At 44.4% G+C, this 10073-nt stretch overlaps 1 pseudogene; it reads left to right on the top strand.

Annotated features, from left to right (window-relative positions):
• The first annotated feature begins 276 nt into the window (after positions 1–276).
• Positions 277–7758, top strand: LOC102862917 (annotated as a pseudogene).
• The last annotated feature ends 2315 nt before the right edge of the window (positions 7759–10073 follow it).

The following is a 10073-nucleotide window of genomic DNA, read 5'->3' as shown; positions in this document are numbered from 1 at the left end:
AACACTGAGAAGGATAGGAATCCCAGAAAACTTAATTATGCTGGTGAGAAACCTATACTTAGAGACAAAGAAACAATTATCAGAATGGAACAAGGTGACACTGCATGGTTTAAAATCAGGAGAAAGGGTGTATCCTTTCTCCATACTTACTCAATCTGTAGCTGAGTAAATAATTCAAGAATCTGGACTTTACCTTCCTGACAGGCAGGGTTTATGGAGGCCGTGTGCTGGGAAAGCCACAAACCAGGGGTGGCAGCATCAGTTATTAGGTTCATCATGGAGACAGGTTTCAAGCTTGGACTGCAATCCATTCCTGTTGCCAAAGTGTATATCATTTACCACAAATAGGCTGACCTGGAAGCCTATGATCCCTACCTCATCGCCATGTTTGCCATTTACTTGGCTGGCAAGGTGGAGGAGCAGCACCTGCACATACGGGACATCATCAATGTGTCCAACAGGTACTTCAACCTAAGTAGTGATCCCCTAGAGCTAGACACCCACTTCTGGCCTATCCCAGACAGCATCATCCAGGGTGAGCTCCTTGTGTTCTGGGTTTTTCCAAGGTCTCCTTCCAGCATCCATACGAGTACCCACTCCACTCCTTCATCTCCACCAAGAACTGGATGGACTGTTACAGCTGGCAGTGGACACCTGTCTCTGTGATGACCTGGGCCCTGCTGCAGGACAGTTACCATTGGGCTCTGTCTCTGCTTCTGGGCACAGCACATAACTGGGGCAGTGCTCCACCTGGCCCTGCAGGTGTATGGCATCGAGGTGCCCGCTGAGGCTGAGGCTGAGAAGCCAAGATGGCAGATTTATACCTTGGACACAGAGACACTGGTCCAGGCCTCTCCAAAGAGAAGTGGGATGCTGGGCTGTGGACTGGATTTGCTAGGCTATCTGGGGATGGCTCTGCTACACCGCCACACAAGCCCATCCATAGAGGACTGGTGGGGAGCAGCGGAGATGGCTGCTGATGGCACTTTGCTCTGTGGACTTGACTGCCTCTCTAGGCCATGTGCCAGAAGAAGGGTATGCATGTTAGTGGCAGGCTGTGGAGCATCCTGTGGGTGGGCCTCAGGTGGTCTCCGTGCTTTGTCCTTTCAAGGATTATACTGTGTGAAGTGTGGCTCCACTGAGGAAACTGTACCCCAGGGATTGTTCAGAGCCTAACTTTATAGGAAGTACGACTGCATAGAGAGGAGATTCTATTTTGTTTAATAAAATGATGAAAAAAGTATCTTGACTTTATGAAGAACAAAGTGACATCAGAATCAGGAAGAAGATTTATAACAGCTTATGTTATGCAAATGATACAACTTTGCTTGCAGAAAGTGAAGACTTGAAACATTGCAGAAGATCTAGGACTACAATCTTCAATATGAGTTACATCTGAACATCAAGAAAACAATAATCTTCACCATTGGACCAATTGATGACATTGGGATGGATGGAGAAAAGATTAAGGTTGTCAATGATTTAATTTTTATTGGCTCCATAATCAGTGACTTTGGTAGAAGCAGCCAAGAAAGAAAAAGATTTGCGCTGGAGAAATCTATCAAGGACTTCTTTAGAGTGCTAAAGAGCAATGCTGTAAGTTTAAAGATTAAGGTGCAACTGATCTGAACCATGGTATTTTTAATTGCTTCCTATGCATTTGAAAAGAGCTGAACAATGACTAGAGATGATAGAAGGACAATTGATGCCTTTGAGCTGTGGTGTTGGAGAAGAGTATTGAATATGACATGCTTGGCTAGGAGAAAAAAACAGGTTCATTCTAGAGAGGGTGAAACCAAACTACTCCTTGGAGGCAAGAATTCTGAAGCTTTGTCTATTTTGGACATGTTGTCTTTGGAGAGGGACCTTATGCTTGGGAGGGTGGAGGGACAGCATAGGAGAGGAAGACCCTCAATGAGATGGGTTGATTCAGTAACTCGAGTAATGGGGGTAGGTGTGTCAGAGACAATAAGGTTGGTACAGGATAGAGCAGGGTTTAGGGCTGTTGTACATAGGGCCACTATGAGTCACAGGCGACTTTTCGGCACGTAACAACAATGTATTTGAAAGCTGGATAATGAATACAAAAGACCAAACAAGAATTGATGCCCTTGGACTGTGGTGGTGTTGGAGCAGAGTATGGAACCTCGCATGAAGTGCTAAAAGAACAAAATCTAGTCTTTCTTGAGGTAAGTGCAACCAGACAAGAATAGTGAAACTTCATCTCATTTACCTTGGGCATATTTTCAGGAGGAATCAGTCCTTAGAGAAAGAAAGCATACTGGAAAAGGTAGAGTGTGAGCAAAAGAGAGGCAGACCTTTAACTGGATGGATTGACATGGTGATGACTTGAGTGTGAAAGTGGCTGTGAGATACTAGACAGGGCAAGTTCCAAGTGTGCTGTGAGTTGTAGTCAAACCGAAAGCATCTGTTTTTGGCTGAAAAGATTTTTTAAGGGATTACTAAGAAATAAGGAAAGTTTTTAGCTAATTTTGTGAGGAGTGTTATTGTTATGTGTTATCAATTTGGAACTAACTCATAGCTGACCCATCAGTGGGTTTTCGGAGGCTGTAAATTGTGTGGGAGGAGATTGCACATTTTTCTCATGCAGAGAAACTGCTGGATTTGAACCCCGTGCTTTTTGGGTTGGCAGCACAACTCCTTACCCACTAGGCCACTGGCACTTCCTTGCTCTGAGGTAAGTAGAGAGTGATAATGGTAGGTGAAAGCTTGTGGCAAGAGAGGGGAAAGTGATAGAAAAAGTCTCATGAAGGTTTGATACCTATGGATCCTGAGCTGTGGCACTTGGATGTGCTCAGGAGGAATATCAGGTCCTGTGTAGATTCCTTTTTCTGGCTTCATGAGCTGTGAGAATGATGTAATCCTGGAATTGTCCGGAACCATTTTTGTTGATACATGGAAAGAATATCCTTGAGAATGAAGCAAACTCAAAGGAAAGCAAAACAGAAGAAGACCCTGGTGATACCATTTGAGCTTCCAGATCTAACCAAGGCTAACGTGAAGCCCACCACTATAGACCACTGCTGTGGGGTTGGTTCCAACTCATCTGAAGATTTGATCCACTATCCAATCCCTTGGTACAAGCAGTCAGGAAATAAGGAGATGTTTTACACTGGGAAAATCTTCAGTTAGGGACCTTTCCAAATTATTGAGAAGTAGTGATGTCAGTTTGAAGATTAAGGTGCATCTGATTCAGGCTATAGTCTTTCGTTACTAGTGATATATCCGAGACCTGGACAATGAATAAGGATGACAGAAAAAGAATTGATGACTTTGAGCTGTGTTGTTGGAGAAGAGCACTGAACATCCCAAGGACTGCCAAGAGAACGAACAGATATATCTTAGGGAGGGTGCAGCCGGAGTGCTCTTTGGAGGCAAGAATAATGAGGCTTCGGCTCACATACTTTGGACATATTGATAGGAGGTGCTATTCCTTAGAGAAGGACGCGATGTTGGGAAGGGCAGTGGGTTGGCAGAGGAGAGGAAGACCCCCAGGTGGATTTATACAGTGACTGCTGCAATGGGCTCTTGTATGTCAGGAAGCGTTGATGGTGCAGGATAGAAGAGGGTTCAGATCTTTTGTTCATAGCGTCACTGTGAGTTATGCTTAACTCAACAGCACCGAACAACACCAGCAAGTAATTATGGGAGAAGGCTGCTCATCTTTCTCCTGTGGAGTGGCTGTGGGATTTGAAGTGCTAACTTTTCAGCTAGCAGGCCAGTATGTTACATATTTTACCACCAGGGCTCCTTGTTTTACTGAATTCTTTCTTTTGATTTTTTCAATTGGACTTTTCTTGATGGCAATTGACAAACTCCTGGGAAATAACAACCCTCAACAAATGTTGGAGCAGTTTGGGATTGAGAATTAGATTCTTTCTACTCAGAGTGGCCCAAGGATTAGCAGCACCTTCATTCCTTGGGCCACCCATGGTGAGCTGATGTGTTGGACTGGAGAGCAGCACCAAAGGATTGTCTTGGCTATAATCTGCTAAAGAAGCACATCACCACGGCTTTCTTCCCTGATGCCATTGAGTGGGTTTGTATTTTGACTAGTAGTGTACGGACAAAACCATTTGTGGCATCAACTAGGTTCTTGTTAGAAAGGCCCGATCTCAGGTCCACCAGTTCTATTGAATTAGAATCTGCATTGATATACATGTTAACATTGGGAGCATAGAGTGATTTCTTTAGAACAGTGGTTCTCAGCTCTAGCTGCATATTTAAAAATGTGAATATTAACTTATATCCTAGATCAACTAAATAAGAGTCTCTGAGGATGTGATGCTGGAACCAGTATTTTTTAAAGCTTCCAGGTGATAATAACACACACGGCGTAGTCTGTAAGGAGTTGTACTGCTAAGCTCTCTAGTGGTTCAAATCTACCAGCAGCAGCTGTGCAGGAGAAAGGTAAGGAGTCTCCTCTTATGAATAACAGCCTCCAAAACCCTCTGGAGGGTCAGCTATTGAGTTGGTTCTGACTCAAGGACCATGAATGAGTGAGTGAGGGCAAAAGAACAGAACCCTGGTGGCAGAGTGTGCTGTATGTTGATCTACAATCCAAAAGGTTTGTGGTACAAGCCTACCAGCTACTCTACAGGATAAAGATGAGGCAATAACAATGAATAAGAAAAAACAAATAATTGAAGCCTTCAAATTGTGGTATTGGCAGAGAATATTGGATATACCACGGACTGGCAAAAGAGTTAACAAATCTCTCTTGGAAGAAGTGAAACTGGGGTGATCTTAGAGGTAAGGACGATGAGACTTCATCTCAAATATTTTGAATATGTCATCAGGAGGGATCAGTCTTTGGGGCAGTACTTCCTGTTTGAAAAAAATATGGAAGTTTGGAGGAGGAAGCCCTTCAATGAGATATATTGACACAGTGACTACAGCAATGAGCCCAAGTACATTGGAGATTGTAAGGATGGTGAACAACAGGTAAGTTTCAGTCTGTTGCATGTAGGGTCAGAATTAACTTGATGATGCCTAACAGTAACAGCGAGCCCACTTCTTAGAAAGATTTACAGCCTTGGAAACCCAGCCATAATTAGAATTGACTCAAGGGCAATGGGGTTTTGGGGGTAAAGACAGAAAAAAAATGCTGCTTTTGAATTGTGTTGGCAAAGAAAATGGAACTGTTTTAAGAACAAATCTGCGTTGGACAAAGTGCAGCCAGGATGCTCATTAGAGGGAAAGGTATTGGGACTTCAAGTCACATGTGTTAGGCCTATTAGTGGAGGGACAGTCCTGGGGGAAGGACATCACACTTGGTAGAGTGGACGGTCATTGAAAGAGGAAGACCTTCGGTGAGAAGGACCGACAACGGTGGACCCAAGTTCATCAGTAGTGATCATGAGGACAGAGCAGGACGGGACAACATTTGGGTTTATTCCACACAGGGCTTCTGTGAGTTAGAGCTGATCTGACAGCACCTTGTTTGGAGGGGCTATTCCTTGGAAAGGGAAGTCGTGCTTAGAACGGTGGAGGGTCAGCTAAGGAGAGGAAGACCCTCAACGAGATAGACTGACACAGTGACTACAGCAAGGGGCTCAAATGTGTCAGAGATGATTATGCTGGCACAGGATAGGACAGGGCTCAGGTCTGTTTTCCATGGGGTCACTGTGAGTAATACTCAACTTGATGGCACCTGACAACACCACCAACAACAAGGTTGCGTACCATTGATCTGGTGTCATTTGTTTGGTGAGAGGCCTCAGACCTAAGATGCGTCTGTGGAAGGTGTTCCAGAGGGACTCCTAATAGTGGTGAGAGTGGTGTGACAGCTTTTGCATCTCCTGGGTTGACGGGTCAAAGGCTAGACTGTATCCATAGAATGGACCCAGAAGAACCTCATGGGCAGTGTTAGCAAATCCAAAATTCCTACCATCACCAAACTTCTCTTCTCCCCTTGATTTTGTAACCCAGGGTGACAATAATAGCTTCTAAGCTTTCAGAAATTCAAGTCCTTCTGACGCAGAGGCTTGGACCATAAGCACAACCTGAAATCCCAAACTGACCCCATATATTGTTTTTTATTGAACCGTGAACGAGCACCAAAATATGTTGCGAGTTTTTATTTTCCTTCTAAAAATCATCGCCGTGGTGAGCCAATTCACTCTGGAACTAATCCAGATGGTTTCTGAAACCAGTCAACTGGAAGCAAACGGGGCTGTCGGAATGTTCTCTCAGCCGAACCTGAGCAACTTTGTTGGTTTTTTTTTTTTTTTTCGCACTGGAGGCCTTGTCCCCACTGGTCACGGCCAGTGTGGATTACCGAATCATCAAGGTAAGCCCGGGCCGCTGAGTGCTTACTTACTTACTTATTGCTGTTGCGAACACTTCCATGTGGCTTTTTGTTTTCATCCCATCAAAGGTTCTACCTGTCGCTGTTGCTGGCACCTATCTCTCTCCCAGTCTTGCAGCACTTCCCTAGAGAATCAAAGCCTCTTTTCAAACTGACAGTCGTTAGCTGGGACGTTGTATCTGGTAAGTAAACATGGACTTATCTATGCGTCTGCACTCCTTCGTAGAGAACAGTTTTGTTACATCATGTGGTAGGAAACACGCGCAGCAGTTCCCTGCAGATGAGTTAACTAAGCACAAGGAGGTCGCTGTTCACCTTACTGACCAGGCTGTTGATAGGAGTCTCAGCATTGACTACAGCTCACAGTGACGCCATGAATGGACACGAGCCTTGCTGTGTCTTGTGTCAACCTCACACTCTCTGCCATGCCTGAGCTCACTGTGGCTGTCACAGTGTCAGTCTATCTTGGCGCGAGTCTTGCTCTCTTTTCCTGACCCTCTACTTTCTCCAGCATGTCTTTTTCCAACGTCTGGTCCCTTCTGATGACGTGCCAAAAGTATGTGAGACGAAGTACCGTGTCAAATCCTCCGTCTCCCCAAAGCCCATTGCCATCCAGCCAGAACTGACGTACAGCTAACCCTCCCAGGGTTTTTCAGAGGCTGGAAATAACACAGGAGGAGACTGCTCGTCTGTCTTCCGAGGAGCAGCTGGTAGATTTGAACTGCTCTCCTTTGAGTTGGCAACACCACTCGCTACTGACTGGGCCACCAAAGCTCTCTTCCTTGTCCCCAGTCACAGTGAGAACTTGTCCTGGGGTCTTAGGTCTGCATTTACTGCATTTCCGGGACATCCTGGCTCTCTCTCTGAGTGAAGACTGTGCCAGGACCCAGGGGGCACCTGTGAACAATTATAGATAGGTCCAGGTGGCACCATTAAGATATGAGCAGGTGGCAGTGCCTGGGAAAAGAAATGTGATCGAGCCCTCCTGCTTGGGAAGGGAGAAGAGCCATGAGCAGGGGGATGCTGGGCTGTTTTGTGTTGGTTTTTAGGTTTGTATGTGCTGGCAAAGAACGCTTTCCAGCGTGAACTCAGCTTGGGTGCTGGAGAGGTGGAGGAGGGCCGGAGAGACCTGGAAGCTGGCGTTCCCCGGCTCACGGTCGTGAGCAGCTCATTAGGGATTCTAATCAGGCAGAAATATTTTCCCGGCAGCTCATTACAAACTCTAACAAGGTCCCAGCTCCAGGTCGAGGCTGCTCTTCTCCTGCTGGTGCTAAGACGAGCAGCTTGTTGGAGCCTTTGGTAACTCATTTGTTACAACATGCAATTCCCAGCTGCGGGAGGGCGCTGGGGTGGAGGAGGTGGGGAGAGCCCTCTTTGCTGGAGACCGGGAAAGCAAACATGTCTACGGCTTTGGAAAACAAGCCTAGAATCTAATCTACAGTCTTGCAGGCATCTAGGTTCTGGGCTGTAGGTAGTGCTCTGATGTGGATTGAATTGCACTCTGATCCTCAAATATACCTGTGGGTGTAATTCCATTTGGGAATAGAGTTTTTCATTGTTATGTTAATAAGGAAATTACTAGTGTAGTTTTGTTGTTACTGTTAGGCGCCATCAAGCTGACAAAGACTCATAGGGACCCTATGAACAGCAGTCTTGAGCAAACCTTGCTCTGTCCTATTCTCCAGTCATTATCTCAGTCATATTCAAACCTATTGTGATAGTTCACAGTGTCTGTCAATTCATCTCAATGTCTTTCTCTGAGCCTCCACATTCCCAGCATGATGTCTTTTTCCAAGGACTAGCCCCTCCTGACAATATGCCCGAAGTGTGTGAGACCAAGGAGTGTGTGCGCCTCTAAGGAGCATGTTGGTTGTAATTCTTTCAAGACAGATTTGTTTGTTCTCTTGACACCCCATGGGATATTTAATAGTCTTCATCAGCACCACTACTCAAAGGCACTGATGATTTTTGATCTTCAATTAATGTAGGATGTGTCTTAAGTCTAACCACTAATGATATATAAGACAGAGAAGATTAGGCAAAGACAAGTACACGTGCGGGAAAATAAAGATGCCATAAAGGATTTGCCACGAAACTGAGTAATGCCAAGGTTAGAGAAGCTGAGACAAGGGTTTTCTCTGAAAGAATAGAAGTACTGTTTGACTGGTAAGCCCACTGCCAGGTGTTTTATCCCAAAGGAATAAGAGCTGCCACGTGGACAGATATATGCAGACGCGTGTTTATAGTAGCACCATTCATTGTTGTTGTTGTTACATGCTGTCGAGTCGCTTGCAACTCATAGTGACCCTATGTACAACAGCCCTAAACCCTGCTCTAATCTGTGCCAGTCTCACTGCCTCTGACACACCCAACCCGATTACTCCAGTCACTGAATCAAAAAGAGAAAAACAATCCAAGAGCCCATCAGTGAACAAATGGATAAAGAATGGTACATTTACATAATGGAGTACTATACAACATTTAAAAAACTTCACAAAACATAGTATGGATGCATCTAGAGGACATTGTACCTAGTGAAGTAAGTTATTCACAAAAGGACAAAGATCTCTGTTATAAAAAGCTAAGGAAAATTTTGTGTACTGCAAGAATTATTCTCAATTATGGTGCTCTGGTGGCCTAGTGGTAAGAATCTGTGCTTTAATCCTGAAGACACATGGTTTGTATCTATCATCTGCTCCTTGGGGGAATGATGGACAGTCTCCCATTCAAATGCCTCTGAAAACCCACTGGAGGGTCAGCTATAGGTGAGCTCCAACTCAATGGTATGCAACAACAATAAGAAGAATTATTCTTAGGGGATTTACTAGGGATGGTAAGGGAGGGAAGAAAAATGAGTAAAAATTTAGCTAAAATTAGATAAAAGGCAAATTAAGATGGATGGTTAGTATAATATCACTCAAGAAAGGCAAGCCACAGAGGAGTGTGGAAAGATTAATGGAAATCAGAATCAGGAAAAATGTGGGGAAGATGTGATTACATTGTGGTTATTAAAAATGAATGTTTTGGAACAAAGTATGTGTGAATGAGTAAGTGAAAAACTAATGTGTTTGTAAACTTCCACTCAAATCACAAAAATTCTCCTTATAGGAGAGAGAGCGAGAGCGAGAGCGAGAGAGAGAGAGAGAGAGAGAGAACACGCCTTTGTTTAGAGCAAGTGCCCTGAATCCTAGTCTTCTGAACTGTAAAGAAAGACATTTCTGTTTATAAAGCCACCCACCTGTGGCGTTTCATTTAGAAAGAACCAGATAACTAAGATATACGGTCTGTTTGTGGCATCTTGACATCTTGTTGACTGGGAAGTAAAACGGCAATTTGATCTTGAGCTTGCCTTCCTGACTTCTTAGATTACAGTGAAGGCCCTCAGGGGGCCTGTTTTGTATACTTGACACCAATCTTTGTTCTTACTATTACTATTCATTGTTGTGGTGTCAGAAGCTCCATTGGGTTTTCAAGTCTGTAAATCGCATGAGAGATTGCCCATCTTTCTCCCACTGGTGGAACTTAACTACCGTAGAAGCTTTTGGGATACCAGTGCAACTCCCTATGAACTACACCGCTTACTGAGAGGTTTCAAAAACATTTACACACCATCACTTTCCAGCCCAAAAGTTATCAATGGCTTCTGATTCCCACTGCATTAGATCTCAACTTTTTTACTTATTGGATGTCTTGCTTTTTAAGCCCAGTGAAACTCATGTTAAATTTCTGAAATTTAGAACTA

Source organism: Elephantulus edwardii, unplaced genomic scaffold (genome assembly GCF_000299155.1).
Source record: "Elephantulus edwardii isolate Elephantulus edwardi_28Jun2011 unplaced genomic scaffold, EleEdw1.0 scaffold00037, whole genome shotgun sequence".
Taxonomy (NCBI): Eukaryota; Metazoa; Chordata; class Mammalia; order Macroscelidea; family Macroscelididae; genus Elephantulus; species Elephantulus edwardii.
Note: the sequence above shows the minus strand (reverse complement) of the source record. Positions and strands in the feature narration are given on the sequence as shown.